The sequence below is a fragment of the Pseudophryne corroboree genome, chromosome 1 (assembly GCF_028390025.1).
Source record: "Pseudophryne corroboree isolate aPseCor3 chromosome 1, aPseCor3.hap2, whole genome shotgun sequence".
NCBI classification, from domain to species: domain Eukaryota; kingdom Metazoa; phylum Chordata; class Amphibia; order Anura; family Myobatrachidae; genus Pseudophryne; species Pseudophryne corroboree.
In genome coordinates this window covers 982,201,562-982,216,501 of record NC_086444.1, presented here as the reverse complement: position 1 = coordinate 982,216,501, position 14,940 = coordinate 982,201,562, and the positions used below count along the sequence as shown (strand labels likewise).

The 14,940-nt window shown below is 42.4% G+C and overlaps 1 protein-coding gene across 4 annotated transcripts in view; it reads right to left on the bottom strand.

Moving 5' to 3' along the window:
* Positions 1-14,940, bottom strand: part of GATB (glutamyl-tRNA amidotransferase subunit B) — a 506,181-nt gene that overhangs the window by 179,646 nt on the left and 311,595 nt on the right. The window lies entirely within an intron of this gene.

Below are 14,940 nucleotides of genomic sequence, written 5' to 3'. Positions count from 1 at the left end.
TGGCACAAGAATTCCACTTGGGTGCGAATACTCTGGAGCCCAATTTGAGAAAATTAGGCTACTCCCAAATTCTCCCTCGTCCAACAGTTTAGAAGGGTTTATCTACTTTACGTGGCTAAACCCGGCCTAACGCAACATCATAAAAAATGAATGTGCGCCCAGAGCCGAAACAACAAATCATATCTGCCCTACGTAAAAAGACGGGTCATATGTCATGACGGTGTGTGCCAAAACAATTGAATCCCCCCCATTGAGCTTTCAATAGCATTGATATATATCTATTTAGAAATACCAGATAATAACAGTTACAGGTAGGTATATGAAATAGGAAGAAATGAAAAAACGTCAAGTAAGGAAAGGTGTTATTTAAGGTCAAATGAGTGAATTAGTTCAAGAAGAGTCGAACAGTGAGAAAAGTAGAGGCTGGAAGACAGCGTTTTGTTGGACGCCAATGGATAGTGGCAGAGGAGGGAAGTGGTGCAATAGGTGGAGACACTGAAGTTAGATACAGTAGGTAGGAAAAAAAAATAGTGTTATAGGGACCAATGGAGTCAGTTTATAGGATAGAGGAGTAGTTTTAATAAATGGGTTAAGGGTATTTAAGTACTGTTTTGCTAATATGGGTTTGTGTGTGTATTGCAGGGAAAAGGTTTCTGGCTCAAGGAAAGCAGGAAAACAAATGTGAGAACCTAGAGATGGAGCAAATAATGGGAGACGACCAGGTCAAAGCAATGTACATCACAGCAGATGGAAGATGAAGTCCACAGGGAAAGACGAAAGTAGGATTTAAATTAAAAATGTTTTATGGTAGCAGAGACTGTGGGCCCATAACTAGGTATGTACGGAAGGGGCACCGCACATAGCGCTGCAGGGTAGGGGGCGCTGATGGCGGCACTTGTCAATTATCTGTTTTAATTACTTTCACTTGCAGCTTCACCTCTTTGTGAAGCGCAGCATCTAGTTACCGCCCCTGACTCCTACCCTGACCCCTTCTGTTGCTAACACCTATACAACATTCATGAATTTAACTTGAGATTTCCTTGTTATTTGGTCACACTGAAACTTTACTATCTTTATTAAGTTTCAAGATGCTGACATACCCGGCATTCAAACCCATTGCCTGTGGCATTGAGCTATCTGCCCTTGCATAGAAAGGTAGATAATTCTAAGTAGAGAGTTCTAACTATTTGAAGCTTACCTTGTACTTTGTGAAAAAATGATCTATGTAGTGTGTGGCTGCAAGAGATTGGATGTGTGGCTGCACACTGCATAGATCTGCTCAGTTGCAATGCTGATTATTGTTTTACAAAGTACCAGTAGCTTCATATGGTGTTCATAGTTTTTATGTAGGATCAAATAGCTCAATGAGTAGAGTGTTTGATTAGAATTCAACAGGTTATAGGTTTGAATCCTGGGTATGGCAGTATATTGAAATGTGTTATTTAATAAAGGGTAGTGTAACTGAATAACAAGGAGCTCTCAATCAAGTTAAGTGCATGAATGCGGTATAAAGAGGATTTGAGCCAAATCCATTTTCTTACAGTGGACTATAAATGTGTGTGTGTATATATACACTGCTCAAAAAAATAAAAGGGAACACTTAAACAACACAATGTAACTCCAAGTCAATCACACTTCCGTGAAATCAAACTGTCCACTTAGGAAGCAACACTGATTGACAATCAATTTCACATGCTGTTGTGAAAATGGAATAGACAACAGGTGGAAATTATAGGCAATTAGCAACACCCCCCCAATAAAGGAGTTGTTCTGCAGGTGGTGACCACAGACCACTTCTCAGCTCCTATGCTTTCTGGCTGATGTTTTGGTCAGTTTTGAAAGCTGGCGGTGCTTTCACTCTAGTGGTAGCATGAGACGGAGTCTACAACCCACACAAATGGCTCAGGTAGTGCAGCTCATCCAGGATGGCACATCAATGCGAGCTGTGGCAAGGTTTGCTGTGTCTGTCAGCGTAGTGTCCAGAGCATGGAGGCACTACCAGGAGACAGGCCAGTACATCAGGAGACGTGGAGGAGGCCGTAGGAGGGCAACAACCCAGCAGCAGGACCGCTACCTCTGCCTTTGTGCAAGGAGGAACAGGAGGAGCACTGCCAGAGCCCTGCAAAATGACCTCCAGCAAGCCACTCCACGAGGGTGGTATGAGGGCCCGACGTCCACAGGTGGGGGTTGTGCTTACAGCCCAACACCGTGCAGGACGTTTGGCATTTGCCAGAGAACACCAAGATTGGCAAATTCGCCACTGGCGCCCTGTGCTCTTCACAGATGAAAGCAGGTTCTCACTGAGCACATGTGACAGACGTGACAGAGTCTGGAGACACCAAGGAGAACGTTCTGCTGCCTGCAACATCCTCCAGCATGACCGTTTTGGCAGTGGGTCAGTAATGGTCTGGGGTGGCATTTCTTTGGGGGGCCGCACAGCCCTCCATGTGCTCGCCAGAGGTAGCCTGACTGCCATTAGGTACCGAGATGAGATCCTCAGACCCCTTGTGAGACCATATGCTGGTGCGGTTGGCCCTGGGTTCCTCCTAATGCAAGACAATGCTAGACCTCATGTGGCTGGAGTGTGTCAGCAGTTCCTGCAAGACGAAGGCATTGATGCTATGGACTGGCCCGCCCGTTCCCCAAACCTGAATCCAATTGAGCACATCTGGGACATCATGTCTTGCTCCATCCACCAATGCCACGTTGCACCACAGACTGTCCAGGAGTTGGCGGATGCTTTAGTCCAGGTCTGGGAGGAGATCCCTTGGGAGACCATCCGCCACCTCATCAGGAGCATGCACAGGCATTGTAGGGAGGTCATACAGGCACGTGGAGGCCACACACACTACTGGTCCTCATTTTGACTTGTTTTAAGGACATTACATCAAAGTTGGATCAGCCTGTAGTGTGTTTTTCCACTTTAATTTTGAGTGTGACTCCAAATCCAGACCTCCATGGGTTAATAAATTTGATTTCCATTGATAATTTTTGTGTGATTTTGTTGTCAGCACATTCAACTATGTAAAGAACAAAGTATTTAATAAGAATATTTCATTCATTCAGATCTAGGATGTGTTGTTTAAGTGTTCCCTTTATTTTTTTGAGCAGTGTATATATGAAAGGGAAAATAAAACCAAACAAATTGTGCAATGACCGTTTAGAAAATGACTGCTTAAAAAACTCAATCAATATGCAAAATTCATAAGTTGTAAACAAAGCTCATAAGGTGACCACGTTGGGGATCCTGATTACACCTCACCTCTAAAAAGATAAGCACCCTATTTTGGTCACCTTATGAGTTTGGTTACAACTTTTGAATTTTGCATATTGATTTAATTTTTTAAGTAGTCATTTTTTAAACGGTCATTGCACAATTTGTTTGGTTTTATTTTCCCTTTTTGACATTTTAAAATTTGCTATCTCTTATTGTTTTTAATAAATATTTGTTATACTTACTGTTATAGTTGGCTTATGTAATTCACGTCACCGGAGGTCGCCCTAAATACCCTACCTGTGTTTATCATATATCAATTTCCGCAGGCGACTCATCCACCACTTGCTTTTTCTTAGGGTTGGAGCAGACACTCCAATATGCTTAAGTGGGGGAGAGTGTCAACTAGAAACATTGTGTTAACTGTCTGACTGTCTGTAAATGTCCGTGGCGCTGAGGAAAATCCTTGTGTAAAAAAAATTTTTTTTTTGTATACACACATTTTATATATATATATATATATATATATATATATATATATATATATATATATACACACACACACACACACACACACACATATATACATATATATACAGTCCACATAATCCGGCTCTCCATTGAAGGGCTTGCTGCACCGGGTGCCTCCGTGATAAATCACATATACAGCCAGACGTCATGGCACTCCTGGTGACTTGTGATAAAGCTAATTATTTATCTTGAACCTAAGCAATATACTTATTAAAGACAACATACGCAATAGGCGCACGAGGTGCCGTAATGGTACGCACTTAGCGTAGCAAACGCTAGGCCGTGGTCGAGACGCACGAACGGCACGTTCGCTCACGGCTTACGCTTGGTATCAAGCACGCTATAGGCGGCCCGAGTACCGTAATGCTACGCTAATAGCGTAGCAGACGCTGTACCGCAAGAGCAGGATACAAGCGGCGCTGACGCTCACTGATTTACACACAGACAACCTTGTAACAACACACTATAAGGGTATGCTTATACTGTAAACCTTAGTACTGTAATATTATCACAATGTAACGCTGATTAACCTTTATGATATGAAAGCTGTTTGAGCGACTGAGACGCTCAAAAACCCTTTATACTAACTAGTGAAACACACACTCCTTGCTAAGGTTCCAACACCTTTACTGACGATATTTAGTACGTAAAAAGGGGAAAACAGATACAGTTCATACACTACAGACCTGACATTAATACCTAAACACAATAACTAAGCAGAAATACAAACACTAGCAAACGATTGCAAATACAAATAAACAGAAAGAGGATAAATGGCAAACACTTATAGGTTAGCTACAAAAGAACAATTGCATACATACAGAGTAACGAAATGGCCACAGAGAAAAAACTTACACACGTGGGAATGAATCGCATGCGCTATCTGGAAACCAGCTCTCAGTCATCACGGGGAAAACCTTGTGGAGAGAAGTAGTGAGGCTGGTCTGGCTATGGGGGTCTTTATATACACAACATACTGTACAATACAATGGGCCCTACAATCTCATTGTTCATTGGACACAGGAATGTCTCTCTGCACTATGACAAAAGGTCATAGGTGGATTTGAACAGGTGGGCTGTGACTATTTCAAACTGCTCAGATGGGAGGTATCCTCAAGATTCCCGCCGCATGGATAATGAACCGCAAATACAGTAAATGTCCATAAACTACTCATAGACATAACTATACGCAGGAGCGATTAATCTCTACCTAACCAGCACCGGATTGTTTCTAATAAAATACTCTTCAGTTAGGTACCAGACACCACTGTTAAACCTTTGTCAGACCCTTTGTATCGTGAAAACTCTACCGTAAATGCACATCCCCACGCGCAGGCGACGTGGGAGCGTCCCTTACGCAACCTGAGGGGATGCGTACGCACGTGGGAGTGGGTGCACGAGCAGCGGGCATGTGCATTGGGGTTAGTACATGGCGATGAGAATAACGATATTTTTCGACTTTGACACTTGTATAACAAAACTCGCAGGTAGGCAATGTATAGATAACAACATTTCAATGCCAAGTTTATTTAGGCATTTTCCTCAGGTATACCTGAGGAAAATGCCTAAATAAACCTGGCATTGAAACGTTGTTATCTATACATTGCCTACCTGCGAGTTTTGTTATACAAATCACCAGGAGTGCCACGTCGTCTGGCTGTATATATATATATGTACGAAGAGAGTAGTACAGCGCCAATTGTGAGATGGGATCTCAGTGTATAAATAGAAATATAAATGCTAGAATCAATGTTAAAAAGCACACATACCCTTACTGATAGGTGTCAGCCAGACCCTAAAAATTGCAATACTGGTATAGTACTGCCTAAAGTGTATAGAGAATGGGGGGATAGGGTTTTCGGCGACCAGTGTTGCTAAAAAAGGGGGTTATTAACTAACCATATACATTTTCTAAAAAGACAGAGAGATAAAAAAGTTTTCTATAAAAAAATGTTTTTATTAATACATATGAGAGTAGTAAAAAATCAATCAATTAAATAAGAATTAGCAATAAGATTAAAAAAGGATAGGAGATCAGACTTGGCTTAAAAATCAGTAGGGGGTCAGTACAGGAAACCCAACGCGTTTCGTCTCATCAGACTTCTTCAAGGGGTAGGGACAGAATGAAGCTGTATGTCTATTTATACCCAAAGTACTTTAGTTTGGGGGTGGTGACATCATACAAGATCATGTGGTACAATTATATCATTACTGTTTTTTAAAACTACTTAGCAGCACAGTATACATAAGGGCAGAGTATTGTGGGCTCATGCTCATTAAAAACGAGTGAAAATCATATTTAAAAACAGTTTAAAAACGGCTTTTAAGCAAATCTGCGGCATTTCCGCCACACTTCCGGTGACGGGAGGTGCGGCACGTGCCTGTACGGCACTTCCGCCCCACTTCCGGTGACGTACTTGCCACTTCCGGTGGCATCTGCGCATGCGCCCGCGGCGGTTCCTGGCTTCAAGACATCCTTGTGCGCATGTGCCCGCGGCTCACAGCAGGATCAGTTTATAGGGAAAAGTTCATAGTCTTGTATAGGCAGCGCTGCCATGTCCACCACAGTGAAGCAATCCTATACAACATGGGTAGTTTCTGTTGTCATTATGATTTAAAAAGAGTAAACACAGTTGTTTGACAATAAATGGCTTCACCCAACCACTAACCATGAGTGAAAGAAAAGTTTGTGAGTTTTCATTCATATTCTCTGACAAATGGCCAGAAAATCACAAATTCTGCTAGGGTATGTAAACTTATGAGCACAACTGTACATACATACACAGGATACATTTTTACATCAATATGCAGCAATTCACAAACTCATGTTCTAGTCAATGTGTCCAATTGCTATTGGAAGAGGGTGGGCAGTTCAAATATTTAGCACTGGCGTTGAGGGTTAAATATCCAAAAGTTAAAGCATTAATTCATTATATAAACCTGCCTTAAATGGAGATAAAATACTATTCTGTATGGTTTTAAGGTCACCTTGTGTGTTTAAGGTCTTAGAGCAAATTCTGTAATCGAAAGCTGGGTACACATTAATTGATGTGTAGCCAGCATGATCACGTTAGCAGCGGGACACTTGCCATTGCCAGAACCGACGAGCAATGGCATGGGGGCGGCAATTCGGGGTTGACCATGGAGGATGCTGCTGCTGACGACGAGCGGGAGGGTGCATCGTCAGTGACAAACACAGTAGACAGAATCGTGAATAATGTATCAGAATCGGGCACATCGTCTTCGATATCGTCTAGTGTGTACCCGGCTTTACAAATTTACAACAACATAGATGAAGGTTGTGTAGCAAATGTTGTTGGTGGTACTCTAAAAGATGACTGGCCTAGTGAAGTGTATCTGCTAACATGTGAAGCTATACAACGGATACATTGCTCCACTATTGCTATGCTCTTTAATGATGCTATGAAGCAACTCTGGCTAGATGGGGTAAAAAGAGAGAACATCCTCCTCTGTCTAACTGTTGCTAGGTGTATGATGAAAGCAGCCAAAGTAATTCAACGTTATGTCCAGTTATGGTCCATGAAACCAGCCTTACAAATGATTTACATAGAGGTTAAGAGCAACCCTGATGGAAATATGTTGACATTAAATTGAAAGAAAATGTTCGTGAAAGGCAAGTTAAACCGAGCAAACGGGAAAGTAGCTGACAATACTAGTGCCAAACTGCAAAGTGTTCTGCATTGTAATCACGGTTACACACCACCAATAAAATATATAACTTACAGGGTCTACAATGTGCTGTATATCTGTATGAGTGGTGAAGAATCAAATTTGACATTTTTGAATTAGATTGCAAAATGATTTTGCTACATCTAAAAGAGAACAAAATACAATTGAATGTAACACTGAATAAAAAACATTATTTGCCTGCAGATTTATTAAAATAAAATTTAGAAAATGCTGCTTGCATATAATTATTGACCCCTGCAGACTAGTACTCTGTAGAACAAGTTCTGACTGAACAGCTGTTGGACGTTTCTATCAGGTTTGCCCACTGGGTGTGATTTTTGCCAATTCTTCCTTGCAGATTTGTTCCAGGTTGTTCAGGTTAGATGGGTGGACTGCAACTTTCAAATAGTGCCACAGATTCTCAATTGGATTATGATCTGGGCTTTGACTCGGCAATTGTAAGACATTTACCTTTATGCTGTTCAACCATGTCGGTGTTGAGACCTTGTGGCTTTGGGTCACTGCCCTGCTGAAAGGTGAACTATTCTCCCAAGCTTTAGTTTTTTTAGATGACTGAAGCAGGTTATCTTGATGAAAGCATCCCCACAACATATTGCTGCCGCACCTATACTACACTATTGGTATAGTGTTTTCTGAGGAATGGGCAGGGTTAGGTTTGCACTACACATAGCATTTTGAATTGTGGCCAAAAAAAAACAATTTTTTTGTCTTATTTGACCACAAAATAGTAACACAGATTTTAGCTAGGTTTTCTGGCAAACTCCAGGCATGCTTTGATGTTGTGGGTCTTTAGTGGTGTTGTCTTTCAAGTCACCCTCCCAAACAGGTCATTTGTAAGCAGACCTCTTGATTTGGTCTACTGGTAAATTTTCACTAGTTTCAGCCACTAAACTCTATAGCCCCTATAGGAATCAGGGCGCTGATGTATGGCCAACATTGCAGATTGAAAATTTACTTTAAGAACCTACTGGAACAAACAAACACTTAACTAATTAATTGTTTGTATTATTTGTGGTTGAGTAACACAATAACAGCTTTAAGTTTGTTGGGGTAAGTCCCTACCTGGTTTACTTACTGTTTGGGAGTGAGTAATGCCGATTCTTACTGGCAGATATGATGTTTGTGGGCTACAATTTTCAAATACAGTAGTTCCACAGATTCTCACTTGTATAGAACATCCTTCTTCTCGTTGCACAACCACAAGTTTTCATTTTTAATAAATTTGCAAACATCTCAAAAAAAACTTTTTTCATGTTGTCATTATGGGATATTGTGTGTAGAATTTTGAGGGGAAAAATGAATGTATTCCATTTTGGAATAAGGCTGTAACATAACAAAATGTGGAAAAAGTGAAGCACTGTGAATACTTTCCGCATGCACTGTATCTCTAACCATCATCAGTCTTTCATTTTTAACAAGATGCCCAGTTCCTGCTGAGAAAGAACATCCCTACAATATGATGCTGGGAACCCTATACTTCACTATTGGGATAGTGATTGCTAAGCAATGGGACAGTGTTAGGTGTGCACCACACATATTTTGATTTGGGGACAAAAAGCTCAATTTGTGTCTCTCCAGACCACATAACTTTATCCAGCATTTTAGCTGGGTCACTCTGGCCATTCTGATTTCATGTGGCTTTCCTTCAGTAATGGCTTCTTTCTAGTCCCATAGAGGTCAGATGTATGAATAGCTTTGATATGTTTGACTGGTGCACCTTCACTGCAGTCTCAGCCACTAAACTCTGTACCTTGTTCAAAGTGATAGTTGGCCTCTCTGTGACTTTCCACACAAGTCTCCTACTTGCACTTACATGGAGTTCTGAGAATGGCCTTGTCTGGTCAGTGTCTGTGTAGTATGATGAAGCCTCCATTTCCTCACAATTGATACAACACTACGCACTGGGATACACTTGGATACTATTTTGTAGCCTTTTCTCATCTTGTGCATGTCTATAACTATCTTTAATAGTATTAGAGTGTTCATTTTCATAGCTTTCCTTCATCATATTCACATTATGGGCAACACTACCTGAAAAAAGGGGGTCTTTTATCTATAAAGCTGACCTTTTTAAGGATTCAGAGGTACAGGCTACTTAAAAGCAAATATCTTTCATCTGTGTAACTTGGTGCTTCCACAGCACATGGGTTGAAAACTCAGACAAGCAGTATTTTCCAGGTTTTTTTATTTTTTTATTTTAACTCTGCAAATAATGCATTATGAGTTTAAGATTACTTAATGCGGCTAATTGTCTTACCGGGGGCTATACTATTAGCCCAGATAAGCAGATGCGAGTCACAGTTAATTGGGGATTTTGTTTCACCTGCCTCAGGCAGGTGAAACCATATCCCCGGAAACAGACCTATTTTCGCTGTTTCTACTGAAAACACACAGGTTTCAGTGAACCTGTATGTTTTCAGGAGAGAATGTATTTTTTTTTACAGGCTACCAAATTGGATAGCCTGTAAAAAAAACAACAGGAATTTAATACCTACCATTAATTCTTTTTCTCGTAGTCCGTAGTGGATACTGGGGATCTGTACTTTAGTACCATGGGGTATAGATCAGGTCCACTGGAGCCTGGCACTTTAAAACCTTTAGTGTGTGTGTGCTGGCTCCTCCCCTCTATGGCCCTACTACCAGACTTAGTCTAGGAAACTGTGCCCGAGGAGACGGACATACCACGAGAGAAGAAAACAGGTACAACAGCGGTGAGGCACTAAGCCAACACACAACCATAACCGAAAGGAGGGCGCTAACCAAAACAGAGGATAGCAACACCAACCCAACCAATAGAGCAAAGCTATCCCAACAACAAACCGGGACCGCAACGGCCGGCCAACCAAACAAACACTTACTCAGGTAAGCAGGAATCAAAGCACTGAGGCGGGCGCCCTGTATCCAATACAGACGAGAAAAGGGATTACCGGTAGGTATTAAATTCCTATTTTCTCTTACGTCCTAGTGGATACTGGGGATCTGTACTTCAGTACCATGGGGAAGTCCCAAAGCTCCCAAATGGGTGGGAGAGTGCTGAGACCCCTGTAACACCGCCTGACCAAACTGAAGGTCATCCTTGGCCAAGGTGTAGAACCGACAGAACTTAACAAAAGTGTTCGACCCAGACCAAGTAGCAGCTTGGCACAACTGTAAGGCCGAGACACCCCGGGCAGCCGCCCAGGAAGAGCTCACAGATCTCGTTGAGTGGGCCTGAATAGTCATCGGCAAAGGTAGAGCCGCCAAAGTATAAGCTTGTTGAATGGTCAACCTGAGCAAAGGAGCAATTGATTGCTTAGAAGGCGGACGACCAAGCTTGGTGGCATCATAAAGAATAAATAGCGAGTCAGATTTCCGATGATGAACAGTCCGTTTGACATAAATCTGGACTCTGGACCAACAGAGGCGTCAGACAACAGTGGAACCACAATGGGTTGATTCACATGAAAAGCTGACACCACTTTCGGCAAGAATTGAGGTTGGGCCCTGAGTTCCGCCCTGTCTTCATGAAAAATCAAATAAGGGCTCTTACAGGATAAGGTCCTCAATTCAGAGACACGTCTGACAGACGCCAATGCTAATAACATCACCGTCTTCCAGGTGAGAAATTTTAGAGCTATCCTATGTAAGGGTTCAAACCAGTCCGATTGAAGAAAGGACAGAACCACATTGAGATCCCATGGTGCCGTGGGAGGTACGAAGGGCGGTTGCATATAAAGAACACCTTTTAGGAAAGTTTGTACTTCCGGCTAAATGGCAAGCTGTTTCTGGAAGAAAATAGAGACAACCGAAATCTGGACTTTAATGGACCCTAAACGTAGGCCCATATCCACTCCCGCTTGCAGGAAAAGTAGAAAACGACCCATTCTAAATTCCACGGGAGAAACCTTTCTACTTTCACACCAGGAAACATACTTTTTCCATATACGATGATACTGTTTAGACGTAACCATCTTCCTGGCCTGGTCCATGGTGGACAGAACCTGGTGGAAATAACCCTTTCTACGATGATAACGTTTAGACGTAACCATCTTCCTGGCCTGGACCATGGTGGAAATAACCCGGTGGAAATAACCCTTTCTAGCTAGAATCTCCCCCTCAACTTCCAAGCCGTCAAACATAGCCGCTGTAAGTCTGGATAGACGAACGGACCTTGTTGAAGATCCTTTTGAAGCGGCAGAGGCCAGGGATCCTCCAGAGCCATGGTTAGGAGGTCCGAGTACCACATCCGTCAAGGCCAATCCAGGGTAATTAGAATTGCTTGAACGCTTTCCCTTCTTAGTCTTTTTAGAACCCTTGGGATTAGCGGTAGAGGTGGGAACAGGTACACAAACTGGTACGTCCATGGTGTCATCAGCGCGTCCACTGCTACAGCCTCGTTCTGGAGCAGTAATGGCATAGCTTCTTGTTGAGATGACAAGCCACAGACAGAGAGGAGGGCGGTGCAAATCCCCACCCCTAAATTCCCTTCCGCACACTGAAAATTACCTGTAACCATCCCTGAACCTATCTGGTAATAAAATTCAGAGAATTAGTCACAAATGTTTGCAAACACATGTTTAGCTGCTGGCCACGTCACGGCTTCTCTGATACAGCAGTCCTAACCTACATAATAGCAGTGCCCACATAGGGCCATGTAATTTGTCACAGTAGGCCTCATGATAAAGGCTATTACTAAAACACTTCCAGACAGAGAGCTAACTTACCCAGGAGCCACCCCAGGATCTCCCATTGGCACTACAAGGAACAGCATGCCTTCCAAATGCTGCTCCCATTCAATGCCTCTTGCACACAAGCAGACAAACAATTTGGCAGTTGCTCAATCATACCTGGAGATAATTATATATCAGGTGCTGGAAGGGGGAGGGGTCACAGACAAACAGAGAGGAGGGAGGTGCAAATCCCCACCCCTAAATTCCCTTCCGCACACCGGGGTCCCAGTTAGCAGGTCCCTGGTGCGGTTTTGACGGCATGTCACGCAGCAGTCACGGGCCTCGAGCTGCGGTGCCCGCCAAGCACTACATTAGCTCAGGCATCTGTTAGAGGGTGGCGGCTAGCTGCTGGCGTGGGCACATACACGAATGTGTGTGAACAGCACCTAGCTCAGTGCCCTATCAGCTAGGATTACGACCCATTAACCCTCAGTAGGTTGGTTCGGCCCCCCCTCTAAGTCCCACAAAGCAGGTAGACTGGTTGCCAACCAGTACAACCTGAAAAAAATTAACTAAAATAAAAAATAAAGGAAACTCTCTGGAGCTCCTTGGGCACATATTTCTAAACTGAGTCTGGTAGGAAGGGCATAGAGGGGAGGAGCCAGCACACACATACACACACTAAAGGTTTTAAAGTGCCAGGCTCCAGTGGACCCGATCTATACCCCATGGTACTAAAGTACATTTCCCCAGTATCCACTAGGACGTAAGAGAAATACGGGTGAAACATTGGGGGGAAATCGTGAAAAATATCCCAATGTTTCTGCACCTCTAATCGGATACCCCCCTAACTGTAGGAGTCTACTGGTTCACAACAATAAATACTGTCTGGAATAATCTAAGTGTAATTTGTAATATAGACATATCTGTTGACTTCATAGGGAGTTGAATACTTTTGCAAACCACCATATATATCCAAATTGTAAAGTTCCATCAAAGCAGAGAACTACACATAATTTGTTTAATATTCAAGGTTTGGTTTGTATAGGCACATACAAGAACATTAAGCATCGCTGTATATTACGGTACTGCACGAAATTGCCAGGATTCTGACACAGTTTAATGGCCATGCTGTCAATGTAACGCTAGATTTGTAAATTAAATATGACAAATATGAGAAATGAAAATGGAAAAAATAAGCCACGATGAAGCTCTGCTACAAAGTAAGCAATTAAGTGATGTTCTAGTCGCTCAGAAAAATAGAACACACATATATACACTTGCTAAAGTCCCACAGGAGAATAGAAAGTGAAGATAATGTGTTCTGAGGCTGAGTTTATCATGTACTTGATACCCTCTGATGCAGCTACAGAAAATGCATTTGTATCATATGAAAAAGCCTGACGCACAGTCCCAGCACAACCTTCATTTTTATTAGCAATGAGAAAGTTATACAAAGCATGGAACAAAATCCAACACAGCTAGGCATATAACCAAAAGTGTACATTGTAGGTGATTTTGACAGTAAAGAATATATGCAGGGCAAAGAAAGAAAGTGTACCAGACAACTTCACTATAAAGAGCTATGCAAATTTCTGCATACATATATATATATATATACACACACTGTATGTATATATATATATATATATATATATATGAAGCGTGCACATGAAATATGCATGTATTCGCCCATGTGCAGAGTTGTACGCATCTCAAGATGCGATTGCAAGCAGGTGCCCACTGGTTTGCTGCTAATTATCAACCATGTGCAATTGCACCTACCCTAAGGGGGTAATTCCAAGTTGATCGCAGCAGGAATTTTGTTAGCAGTTGGGCAAAACCATGTGCACTGCAGGGGAGGCAAATATAACATGTGCAGAGAGTTAGATTTGGGTGTGGTGTGTTCAATCTGCAATCTAATTTGCAGTGTAAAAATAAAGCAGCCAGTATTTACCCTGCACAGAAACAAAATAACCCACCCAAATCTAACTCTTTCTGCACATGTTATATCTGCCTCCCCTGCAGTGCACATGGTTTTGCCCAACTGCTAACAAAATTCCTGCTGCGATCAACTTGGAATTACCCCCTAAATTACCCCCTAAATGCAAAAGATACAATTTAGATTTTTCGCTTACATCCAACTCTGCATAGCCCACAGTCACATCGACATTAATGAAGTTTGATCAAGTGAAAAGAGACCCACTGCAACCCAGTTAAGTCTCTTAATACATGCGTCCTCATACCTCAGTATGCCATGCAATATGAGATACCCGGTGGGAGTGAGCTGCCAACTCTCATAGCGTTGAGCATCTTTTTTTTGCCAAAAATGCACCCTAGTCGCAACGCGATGCAACTATGACGCACCAGGAGACTGTACTGATTCATTTGATATTCAATACTTGTATATTGTTTGTGACGGAGTCTGTATACGCAGCGCAACAGAACTTGTTTTGGAAAAAAAGCTGCGGCTGCTACATTGTAGCACTTTGTATACAGATTTAGAGACCGAGTTTAACACAGGTATGCAATTGTCACATATCAAATTAATCAGCACAGTCTCCTGGTGCACCCTTGCTATATCGCATTGCGACTACGACACTTTTTTGCCAAAAAAGATTGATGATAGCAGTGTCTCACGGGACCTGGTGAGCAGAGGGGTGTTGTCTGGCGCGAGTGAAGCAATGATAAAAGGAGGACATATCTGTACATAACTGTAGGTGTGATCAAAATACGTGTAACGCTGTATCGCTCCACAAATAGGCGGACACACAAATCCACATCGCCCGTGTGTGTGTGTGTGTGTGTGTGTGTGTGTGTGTGTATGTGTGTATG